Source organism: Saimiri boliviensis, chromosome 16, assembly GCF_048565385.1.
Source record: "Saimiri boliviensis isolate mSaiBol1 chromosome 16, mSaiBol1.pri, whole genome shotgun sequence".
In the NCBI taxonomy this organism is placed as follows: Eukaryota; Metazoa; Chordata; class Mammalia; order Primates; family Cebidae; genus Saimiri; species Saimiri boliviensis.
In genome coordinates this window covers 65,080,933-65,093,305 of record NC_133464.1, presented here as the reverse complement: position 1 = coordinate 65,093,305, position 12,373 = coordinate 65,080,933, and positions in this window count along the sequence as shown.

The window sequence follows — 12,373 nt, the reverse complement described above, 5'->3', positions numbered from 1 at the left end:
CCTAGGTTTCTGCATGCAGATGAAGGTTTTATCATGCAGATGAAGACTCCAACTGGCAGGCTTTGGAGAGAATAGACTACTATGTAAAGGTCTGTGTTGTGGTTAATTCTAGAGAGGTATAATGAAGCATATCCAATCCCTTCTTCCTTCATGACCTAAACTAGATTTTCAGGTGATTCTGGCATGTCCTTGACTGAGAGGAGGGGTCCATTCAGATGATTGGGGTCCTTAAAATTTTATTTTTGGTTTACACTATTGACTTTTTTTCTTTTGTTTTTTCCTTTCTGAGACAGGGTCTCTCTCTGCTGCCCAGGCTGGAGTGCAGTGGTGCAATCTTGGCTCACTGCAGCCTCCACTCCTGGGTTCAAGTGATTCTTGTGCCTCAGCCTCCCAAGTAGTTGGGATTACAGGCCTGTGCCACCATGCTGGGCTAATTTTTGTATTTTTTGTAGAGAGGATGTTTTGCCATTTTGGCCAGGGTGGTCTCAAACTTCTGGCCTCAAGTGATGCATCTTGGCCTCCCAAAGTGCTGGGATTACAGGTGTGAACCACTGCACCTGGCCTACACTATTAATTTTAAATATATATGTGTATATATGTGTGTGTGTGTATATATATATATTTATGTGTATAATAAATGAAAAACTACAAACAGATAAGTTTGGTCTGACTTTGGTGTCATTAATTAAATATCTACTGCCTGTTCTTAAGGAGACAAAACTGCCATGCAATGGTTTTTTTACATATCAATGAGGGCACAAACTAAGGCAACTTCCCTAAACCTCAGCCGTAGCTCAAAGGTGTATTTATATAACCTTATTCTAAACAAAGAACAAATGGGAAGTAGGAGAACAATTTGGTTCATGTTTCACCAAAAATAGATTTCCTTCAGGTTAAAGGCAGAGACTTCCAAATCACTGTGAGACAGCCAAGTATATAGGGGTCCCAGGAGAAAGTCCAACTGGCCTGAGCACTGGGAGAATGGGATGAGCCGTGGAAGTTCTCACCCTTTGCATGGGGGCAAGTCTGGGATTAGGATTCGAGCCTGGCTTCTCCTGTTCTCGGGTGGAACCTGGGATTCAGTCTGTAAGGCAGGAAGCCAGCTAGCAAGCAAGAGCCCCCATTTCCCTTTTTTCTTGTTGCCCAGGTTGGAGTGCAATGGTGTGATCTTGTCTCACCACACGACTTGCCTCCCAGGTTCAAGGGATTCACCTGCCTCAGCCTCCCGAGTAACTGGGATTAGAGGTATGCGCCACCAACCCGGCTAATTTTGTATTTTTAGTAGGGACAGGGTTTCTCCATGTTGGTCAGGCTGGTCTTGAACTCCTGACTTCAGGTGATGCACCCACCTCAGCCTCCCAGAGTGCTGGGATTACAGGCGTGAGCCACCGTGCCCAGCCTGGGGACTGAGCATATGGTTAGTACCTGGTACATATGTAAAAACTGCAATTACAGCTTCTTAGTAAGATAATTGATTCTGAGTAAACAAGTTTGAGTTTTCCAGGTTGTCTTACTTTTTTTTTTTTTTTTTTTTATAATTGAACTTTTGCTGTTTGGTTGGTTGGTTGGTTGACTGGCTGGTTGGTTTTTCATGGCAGACATTTAGGAGGAGCAAAGCCTCGCAAAAGGAAGATTGTGATTGCAATATAACTAAATCTAATTATATTACTAGTAAGACCAGGAAAATACACAAAATCAAACAGAAAGCAGGGACAATAACAACACACTAAAGGACTATTTGAGGCTACTTGTTCCCTGATAAATGTGATGATAGCAAATGAGCATGCATAGTAGAATAAAATTTTCTGTCTCATATATTTAGCATTCACCAGTTTTATTTCATGGCAAGCCATTGTCTATATAGTGACAGACGATTCCATAAAGAGATGGACTAGAAAGTGGCTTTTATTTTTTTAAATAATCATAATAAATTATCAGCTTTACCTTTAAAGCACAGAACCAAAGATTTCAAATGTAAGTTCAAATTCCATTTTCTTTTTCTTTTTTTTTTTTTTTTTTTGAGACGGAGTTTCACTCTTGTTACCCGGGCTGGAGTGCAATGGTGCGATCTCGGCTCACCGCAACCTCCGCCTCCTGGGTTCAGGCAATTCTCCTGCCTCAGCCTCCTGAGTAGCTGGGATTACAGGCATGCGCCACCATGCCCAGCTAATTTTTTGTATTTTTAGTAGAGATGGGGTTTCACCATGTTGACCAGGATGGTCTCAATCTCTTGACCTCGTGATCCACCCGCCTCGGCCTCCCAAAGTGCTAGGATTACAGGCTTGAGCCACCGCGCCCGGCTCAAATTCCATTCTCAAAAAAGAACATGGGGATCATTTTAAAAGCCTTAACTTGCTTGTCCTATGCAGGAAAGGCCCCAGAAGAGCAGAGACTGAAGTCTACTACACAGATTGAGTTGCATTTTGATCGATATTTCAGGTACAACCACCACTTCATTGTCTGCATGTGAACTTCCCATGGGCAATTTCCATTTCCAGACTACCTTGAACCTCTCACCCACCACCAGTGAGGTCTCTCATGGCCACACCACAATATGTGCACAAGGGATGTGAAATCATTTAAAATTTAGACCAAAAGAAAAAGTTTAGGCAGTCAAATCCATTGAGTGGAAAGAAATCCATTAAATTTAATCCAAAATATATTATGGTTTATCCACTATTTTGGAAGAACTCCATTATTGCTTGCTTCTAATAGCAAAGTTAATGAAGAATTGATTGCTATTTCAATGAGACCTCTCTGCACACGCACATTTACTAAGAACTCACCTAAATTGTAGCTCATTTTTTTTTTTGAGACGGAGTTTTGCTCTTGTTACTCAGGCTGGAGTGCAATGGCGCGATCTCGGCTCACCACAATCTCCACCTCCTGGGTTCAGGCAATTCTCCTGCCTCAGCCTCCTGAGTAGCTGGGATTACAGGCATGCGCCACCATGCCCAGCTATTTTTTTTTATTATTATTTTTAGTAGAGACGGGGTTTCACCATGTTGACCAGGATGGTCTTGATCTCTTGACCTCGTGATCCATCCACCTCGGCCTCCCAAAGTGCTGGGATTACAGGCGTGAGCCACCGCGCCTGGCCTTGTAGTTCATTTTTAATGTGGAACAGAAAACTCAGTTTTTGCCTGCATATCTCATAACAGATCATTCTAGAATGATTCTAACAATACGTTTCAGTAAACTGCATTACACTTAGACAACCAGCAGAAATCTAGAATAATTGGGTCATTGAAGAATAAACATTAAAGGGAGGGCAAGGGGTTAATCATGGAGCAAGGACTTCATTAAAGAAACTGTAGTAATATCCAAAATTCTTCAAAGGCTGCAATGGGGATACTGTTTAACATCAACACAGAACTCTCCAGTTGGTTGTAGAGCAGAAGGGAGAGGTCTCTGTAAGCATAAGAAGCATGCCTTCATTCCCTGCTTTCTTTTATTTATTTATTTTATTTATTTTTATCATTATTATTTTTGAGATGGAATTTCACTTTTGTTGCCCAGGCTGGAGTGCAATGGTGCAATCTTGGCTCACCACAACCTCCGCCTCCCAGGTTCAAGCCATTCTCCTGCCTCAGCCTCCTGAGTAACTGGGGTTACAGGTGTGTGCCACCACACCAGCTAATTTTGTATTTTTAGTAGGGAAAAGGTTGCTCATGTTGGTCAGTCTGGTCTCAAACTCCTGACATCAGGTGATCCACCCACATTGGCCTCCCAAAGTTCTGGGATTACAGGTGTGAGCCACCGTGCCCAGCCTGTGCTTTCTAATTATTTATTTCTCAGGGCAGGCACACCTTCTTCAAACTTCTTCACTATGATCTGAGGCTGGCGGGTCATAGGTCAGGAGTTCGAGACTACCCTGGCCAACACAGGGAAATCCCATCTCTATTAAAAAAACAAAAATTAGCCGGGTGTGGTGGCACGTACCTGTAATCCCAGCTACTCCAGAGGCTGAGGCAGGAGAATTGCTTGAACCTGGGAGGTGGAAGTTGCAGTGAGCCAAGATGGTGCCATTGCACTCCAGCCTGGGCAACATGAGCAAAACGCCCTCTCAAAAAAAAAAAAAAAAAAAAAAAATTCTGAAATTAAGCAGTAAAATCTGGCTCCAAAGAGCATTCTAAAATATTTATGTCTATCATCAGCTATATGCACTTATATCTTAGCAGTTATCTCTAAAACTGATCATAATATGAGCTGGCTGCAGTAGCTGATAATCCCAATACTCAGGAGGCTGAGTTTGGGAGGATTGCTTGAGCCCAAGAGTGGGAGACCAGCCTGGGCAAAATAGTGAGACCCCGTCTTTAAAAACACACACACACACAAAACTGGCCATAATAAACATTCAATAATCATTTGCTGAAGGAATTAAAATTTTAAATTTTAGTTACAGAGCAACTTAATAATTAAGGAATGGGTCTTCTCTGATCTTCTGCTACCTTGATTCTAGTCATTCTAGTCATACTTTAAATTTATTAAAGTATTTTTAGAGAATCATTCTATAAATCAATTGTTCCTCTACATCTAGATGCCTCCAGGCAGTTTGAATTTATGTTGCTTCTTTTAGTAAAAATAGGCAAAATCTAAGGATAGAACAATAAGATTCTGTTGAATATTTCACAAGTAGTTACAATAGACTTTTTTTTTTTTTTGAGACGGAGTAATTTTTTTTTTTTTTTTTTTTAGACGGAGTCGCCAGGCTGGAGTGCAGTGGTGCAATCTCGGCTCACTGCAACCTCCACTTCCTGTGTTCAAGTGATTCTTCCACCTAGCCTACCAAGTAGCTGGGACCACAGGCGCGTGCCACCACACCCAGCTAATTTTTGAATTTTTAGTAGAGACTGGGTTTCACCACGTTGGCCAGGATGGTCTTGATCTCTTGACCTCGTGATCCGCCTACCTCAGCCTCCCAAAGTGCTGAGATTACAGGTGTGAGCCACAATGCCCAGCTACGATAGACTTCTTATACCTTTAGAGATTGTATGTTTCATCTGGCTAAGGTCTTTTAATCTTATACCTTCTTTTAACATCTGAGATATGTATATACTATAAAATGCACCCATTCTGAAACAGGATATTTTCCTGATCCTTTCACTGGCAAGAACTGGAGTGCACAGATGCTAGAACTAGCTGGCTGTTTCAGTGCTGGCAGAGGTGGACTATACTCATGCTGTCCCACTGCATTATCCCTTAGGAGGGGGAGTGCAGGTGAGCAGGTGCAAAAGCTGGGGCAGGTACCTTTGGGCGTCAGCAGGAGCAAAACTCTGTGTGGACCCCATGGCAGCATCTAGTGAGGTGCCTATGATCCCTGAAGCCCCAGAGGAACTGTTACAGTGCCATTTTAGCTTTGCCGTCTGTGGACAGCTTAAGTGTTAACAGCTCAGCGGAAGGTAAGTGTGATAGCCTTTTGCACCCACACTCATGGCACGAGGATGAATGAGGTTGCACAAACGAATTGGAGATGATAGATGCGGGGAATTTTATTGCCTGTGAAAGTGGCTCTCAGTTGGAAGGGGAGCTGAAAAGAGGACAGAGCAGGAAGGTGATCTTCCCCTGGAGTCTGGCCATCCCCGGCCTGACTCCTGTCTGAAGCTATGCTATCAAACTCTCCCTCTGAAGTCAGGCTGCTTATTTCCAACATCCAACTGCAGTCTCTGATATCCAGCTGCTTTTCTATTTTCTGCTGGCTGAGTTCTGGGATTTTTTTTTTTTTTTTTTTTTTTTTTTTTTTTTTTTTTTTTTTGTATTTTTAGTAGAGACAGGGTTTCACCATGTTGACCAGAATGGTCTCGATCTCTCGACCTCGTGATCCACCCGCCTCGGCCTCCCAAAGTGCTGGGATTACAGGCTTGAGCCACCGCGCCAGGCAGTTCTGGGATTTTTATAGGTACAGGATGAGGGGAAGGGGCGGGCTGTGGGTGATTTTGGAAAAGGCAGCATTTGAGCAGGAAAACAGGTATGTAAATTCTGACTTTGGGCCATGGAATTAGGCTTTTTGACTTGAGGGTGGAGCCATTGCCAGGGACTCACCCTCTTCTGCCCAGAATTTCCCTGCCGCCTGTCTCTATTTAAATTTTAAGTATACAATTAAATGAATTTTACTATGTTTACAGAGTTGTATATCATAATCTCAATCTAATTTTAGGACATTTAGGGTAATCCCTAAAAAGAAACCTCATGCCCATTTATAGTTATCCCCATTGCCAACCCTAAGCACCACTGAACTTTCTGTCTTTATGTATTTGCCTTTCTTGGACATTTAATATAATAAGCATAATGCTTTAAAGGATCATCCATGTTGTAAACTCATGTCTTTTAAAACCAGCATACATACATGGTGGTTCTGAATGGTATCTTCTAATCATCTCATTTCACTTTCAAGACAAAATTTCTGCCAAGTACAAAGTTAAATAAAGCCATTTAAAGAATGTATAGAATCAGGTACACAAAACTAGATATTCCTAACAAGGAATAATCTATCTTGTCTTTTATTCTATCTTTTTTTTTTTTTTTTTTTTTTTTTTGAGATGGAGTTTCGCTCTTTCTCCCAGGCTGGACTGCAATGGCACCATCACAGCTCAATGCAACCTCTGCCCCCAAGGTTCAAGCCACCCTCCTGCCTCAGCCTCCCAAGTAGCTGGGATAATAGGTGTCTACCACCATGCCTGGCTAATTTCTGTATTTTTAGTATAGACAGAGTTTTGTCATGTTGGCCAGGCTGGTCTCACATTCCTGACCTCAAATGATCCACCCGCCTTGATCTCCCAGAGTGCTAGGATTACAGGTGTGAGCCACCTGACCTTTTTTCTATCTTTAATTATTTGCCAATAATAAAAATAACGGGCTCTTGAGATAAAAAAGAAAAGAAAAAAAAAAAAATAACGGGCTCAGCAGGTTAAAATACCGAAAAGTACAGAACTACAGAAAAATGTAGTTAAAGCAATTATCCTGCCTCAGCCTCCCAAGCAGCTGGGACTGCAGGCGTGGGCCACCAGCTGATCTTTCTGTTTTTTTTTTTCAGTAGAGACAGGGTTTCACCATGTTGGCCAGGTTGGTCTCAAATTCCTGACCTCAGTAATCCAGTTGCCTCAGCCTCCCAAAGTGATTACAGGTGTGAGCCATTCCATCTGGCCAAAAAGTGAAAATTACATCTTGGTCGGACGAGGTGGCTCACACCTGTAATCGCAGCACTTTGGGAAGCCAAGGTGGTGGATCACCACAGTTTGGGAGTTTGAGACCAGCCTAACCAACATGGAGAAACTCCGTCTCTATTAAAAATAGAAAAATTTAGCCGGGCGCGGTGGCTCAAGCCTGTAATCCCAGCACTTTGGGAGGCTGAGGCGGGTGGATCACGAGGTCAAGAGATCGAGACCATCCTGGTCAACATGGTGAAACCCCGTCTCTACTAAAAATACAAAAAATTAGCTGGGCGTGGTGGCGCGTGCCTGTAATCCCAGCTACTCAGGAGGCTGAGGCAGGAGAATTGCCTGAACCCAGGAGGCGGAGGTTGCGGTGAGCCGAGATCGCGCCATTGCACTGCAGCCTGGGTAACAAGAGCGAAACTCCGTCTCAAAAAAAAAAAAAAAATAGAAAAATTTGCCAGCCGTGGTGGCATATACCTGTAATCTCAGCTACTTGGGAGGTTGAGGCAGGAGAATTGCTTGAACTGGAGAGGCGGAGGTTGTGGTGAGCCCAGATAGCGCCATTACACTCCAGCCTGGGCAACAAGAGTGAAACTCTGTCTCAAAAAAAAAAAAAAAAAAAAAAATTATATCTTAATTTTACAATAAAATAAAGCTATGTTTAATACCTCAATTCCTTCTAATCTTGCATTTACTGTTAAAAGATTATTTTCTCAACTTTCAAATCACTGGAAAAGTTGGAATAGTAGGATAAAAAGCTAATAATCCTCACCGAGATTCACCAATTATTAATATATTACCACATTTACTTTTTCTCTATGTAGCCCTCTCTTTCTCTCTAACCAACACACACACACACACACACACACACACACACACACACACACACACATTCTTGAGAGTTGATCTCATGACATTTTAATCCTAAAGCTTTTTTTTTTTTTTTTTTGAGACGGAGTTTCGCTCTTGTTACCCAGGCTGGAGTGCAATGGCGCGTTCTCGGCTCACCGCAACCTCCGCCTCCTGGGTTCAGGCAATTTTCCTGCCTCAGCCTCCTGAGTAGCTGGGATTACAGGCACGGGCCACCATGCCCAGCTAATTTTTTTTTTTTTTTTTTGTATTTTTAGTAGAGACAGGGTTTCAGCATGCTGACCAGGATGGTCTCTATCTCATGACCTCGTGATCCACCCGCCTCGGCCTCCCAAAGTGCTGGGATTACAGGCTTGAGCTACCACGCCCGGCAATCCTAAAGCTTTTAATGTGTATTTCCTAAGAATGATAGCATTCTTTGTCATAATTACAATACTCTGATCACACTAGAGAAATTTAACACTGATACAAATCTATTATGTAGTATAAAGTAAGTCCACATTCAAATTTTCCCAATTATTCTCTTTTTAAAAAAACTTTTTCTTTTCTTTAATTTTTTTTTTTTTTTAAATTGAGACAGTTTCACTCTTGTTGTCCAGGCCAGAGTGCAATGGCACAATCTCGGCTCACTGCAATGTCTGCCTCCCGGGTTCAAAGGATTCTTCTGTCTCAGCCTCCTAAGCAGCTGGGATTACAGGTGTGTGCCACCATGCCTGACTAATTTTTGTATTTTAGTAAAGATGTGGTTTCACCATGTTCCTCAGGCTGGTCTCAAACTCCTGAGCTCAGGCAATCCACCTGCCTCAGCTTCCCAAAGTGCTAGGATTACAGGCATGAGCTACCATGCCCAGCTAATTTTTTTAATTTAAATTTTTATGTAGAAATGGGGTCTTGTTATGTTGCCCAGGCTAGTCTTGAACTCCTGGCCCCAGGAGATCCTACCACCTGGGGAAGATTTTCCCAAAATTGGGAAATACAGGTGTGAGCCACCGCACCTGGGCTCCAATTCTGTTCTAGTTATTTCTTTTAAAACTTAAATTATTAAAAAAAAAAAAAAAAAAGGCTGGGTGCAGTGGCTCATGCCTGTAATCCCAGCACTTTGGGAGGCTGAGGCGGGCAGATCATGAGGGAAGAGTTCAAGACAAGCCTGACCAACATGGTGAAATCCTGTCTCTACTAAAAACACAAAAATTAGCTGGGCATGGTGGCTCACATTTGTAATTCCAGCTACTGAGGAAGCTGAGGCAGGAGAATTGCTTGAACCTGGGAGGTGGAGGTTACAGTGAGCCAAGACGGCACTACTGCACTCCAGCCTGGGCGACAGAGCAAGACTGTCTCAAAAAAACAACAAAAAAACCCCCAAAAAACCTAGAGTCAATGGAAGAAAATCCATTGCATTTTTCTTACATGTCTCTTTACCCATCTTTAATCTGGAACAATCCCTAGTCTCTGTAGTTCTTTCCTGACACTAAGAATTTTAAAGATTGCAGATCAATTGTTTTTAATATGTCCCACAAACTAGATTTGTTTTTGTTTTGTTTTGTTTTTGTTTGTTTTTTTGAGACAGAGTCTCTGTCACTCAGGCTGGAGTGCAGTGGCACAGTCTCACCTCACTGCAACCTCTGCCTCCCAAGTTCAAGTGGTTCTCCTGCCTCAGCCTCCTGAATAGCTGGGACTACAGGTGGCCACCGCACCCGGCTAATTTTTGTATTTTAAGTAGAGACGGGGTTTCACCATGTTGGCCAGGCTGGTCTCAAACTCCTGACCTTGTGATCTTCTCACCTCAGCCTCCCAAAGTGCTGGGATTACAGGCATGAGCCACCACGCCCGACCTTGTTTGTTTTTCATAATTAGATTCAGGTTAAACTTTTTTTGAGAAGGAGGCTGCAGACAGGAATGCTAGATATGTTCTGTCTTATTTTCTCAGTGCTTAATCTCAGGGTGCACCCAATCTTTTTTTTTTTAAACATAGTTATGTATGCATTTTAATTTTTACATGATTGGTATATATAAATGTTTATACCCTGCTTTAAAAAATAATCATTATAAAATGACCCAATAAAACCCGCACTTGCAGCAGGTTTAGGATTGAATTCTAATTCAGCATTCTACCTTGAATCACTCAACTGCCAACACATAACTGGTGTAACTGGGCTGTTCTGAAGGGCTGGCATGCTTGCAACTAGCTTCACACGTGGAGAATGATCATTCTATCCAAAGCTTGCTCTCTTGCTCTTAGCCCATGTAAAGACAAAGAATCACTCCATTACCACACTATAACTTAGTTAAATCACAAGTAGTTTGCCTTTGTATTTTATTTATTTATTTTTTTTGAGACAGAGTCTCATTATGTAATCAGGCTGGAGTGCAGTGGTGCGATCTCAGCCCACTGCAACCTCCACCTCACAGGTTCAAGTGATTGTTCTGTCTCAGCCTCCCAAGCAGCTAGGACTACAGGTGCGCACCACCATGCCAGGTAATTTTTATATTTTTAGTAGAGACGGGGTTTCACCATGTTGGCTAGGATAGTTTTGATCTCCTGACCTTGTGATCAGCCCGCCTAGGCCTCCCAAAGTGCTGGGACTACAGATGTGAACCACTGCACCCAGCCTGCCTTTTTAAAAATATTTAGACATTAGCTCCCACATAAGAGGGCAAAAAAAAAAAAAAAAAAAAAAGTTAGACATTTGGTTAAATCATGTTTATTACTAATATTTGAAGAATCTGTTATATGATGATGTGCTTTAGCTACAAGATCAGTTTGCATTCCTGGACATGCTAGGTATTGGCAGGAAGCCATTTTCTGTGGAAATGTATTTAAAACATACAAAACTTTGCACCTTTGGCAAAGGAGAATAATAACAAGCTGACTGCAGTGGTGGCTCATGCCAACATTTTGAGAGGCTGAGGCAGGAGTATTGTTTGAGACCAGGAGTTTGAGACTAGCCTGGGCAACATAGGGAGACTCAATCTCTAAAAAAAATAGAAAAAGGTACTCAGGCATGATGGCCAATGGCTGTAGTCCCAGCTACTTAGGAGACTGAGGTGGGAGGATCATGCGAGCCTGAAAAGTTGAGGCTGCAGTGAGGTGTGATCACAGCACTGCATTCCAGGCTTGGCAATAAAGCGAGATTCTGTCTCAATAAATAAAGTTTCTGTTTAACATCAAGTGTAATTCTTTTTATGACAAAAAAACTCGGTTTGAAACCACTTTTTCTCAATATTCATAAGCATTCAATCATTTTCTCACATAAGCTTTAAGGTTGCTTCTTTCTTTCTGGATAGTTTTGTATCTCATTTCCAGTACAGATGTTTATTGCTTTTAAGGCTTTCACAGATAATTTAATCTGTGGCAGTGAAAAGAAAGAATCCTACAGGGGTAGGTCAGTGGGTGGGGAGAGGAGGGACTAGCCAAGTTGAAGGAGTTTAATTTGAATAGAAAATTCTTTAGTCATGCCAAAGATCTGAAATTATCAAAGAAACAAAGATTTTAAATTGTAAAAACAGAGGCAAACCTCTGCCTTGCATTCTCTTTTCAATACTAAAAAATATTACATCAATCCTATAGCAGGTTAACCTTGAAAAAGAATTTTGCTCTCATCTTTTTTTTTAACTTTTATTTTAGGTTTGGGGTTACATGTGAATGTTACATAGGTAAACATGTGTCAATAAAATGTTGTACGAGCTGGGTGCGGTGGCTCAAGCCTGTAATCCCAGCACTTTGGGAGGCCGAGGCAGGTGGATCACGAGGTCAAGAGATCGAGACCATCCTGGTCAACATGGTGAAACCCCGTCTCTACTAAAAATACAAAAAATCAGCTGGGCGTGGTGGCACGTGCCTGTAATCCCAGCTACTCAGGAGGCTGAGGCAGGAGAATTGCCTGAACCCAGGAGGCGGAGGTTGCAGTGAGCCGAGATCGCGCCATTGCACTGCAGCCTGGGTAACAAGAGCGAAACTCCGTCTCAAAAAAAAAAAAAAAAATATGTTGTACGTATTATTTCATCAGCCAAGTATTAAGCTCAGTTCCCAATAGTTATCTTTTCTGCTCCTTTCCCTCCTCTCAGCCCCGCTTCAAATAGACCCCAGTGTTTCCTTCTTTGTGTTCCTAAGTTCTTAACCTTTAGCTCCCACTTGTGAGTACATGTGGTAGTCGGTTTTCTGTTCCTGTGTTAGTTTACTAAGGATGATGACCTCCAGCTCCATCCAGTTTCCTGCAAAAGACGTGATCTCATTCTTTTTTATGGCTGCATAGTGTTCCCTGGTATCTATGTACCACATTTTCTTTATCCAGTCTATCATCGATAGGCATTTAGGTTGATTCCCTGTCTTTGCTATTGTGAATAGTGCT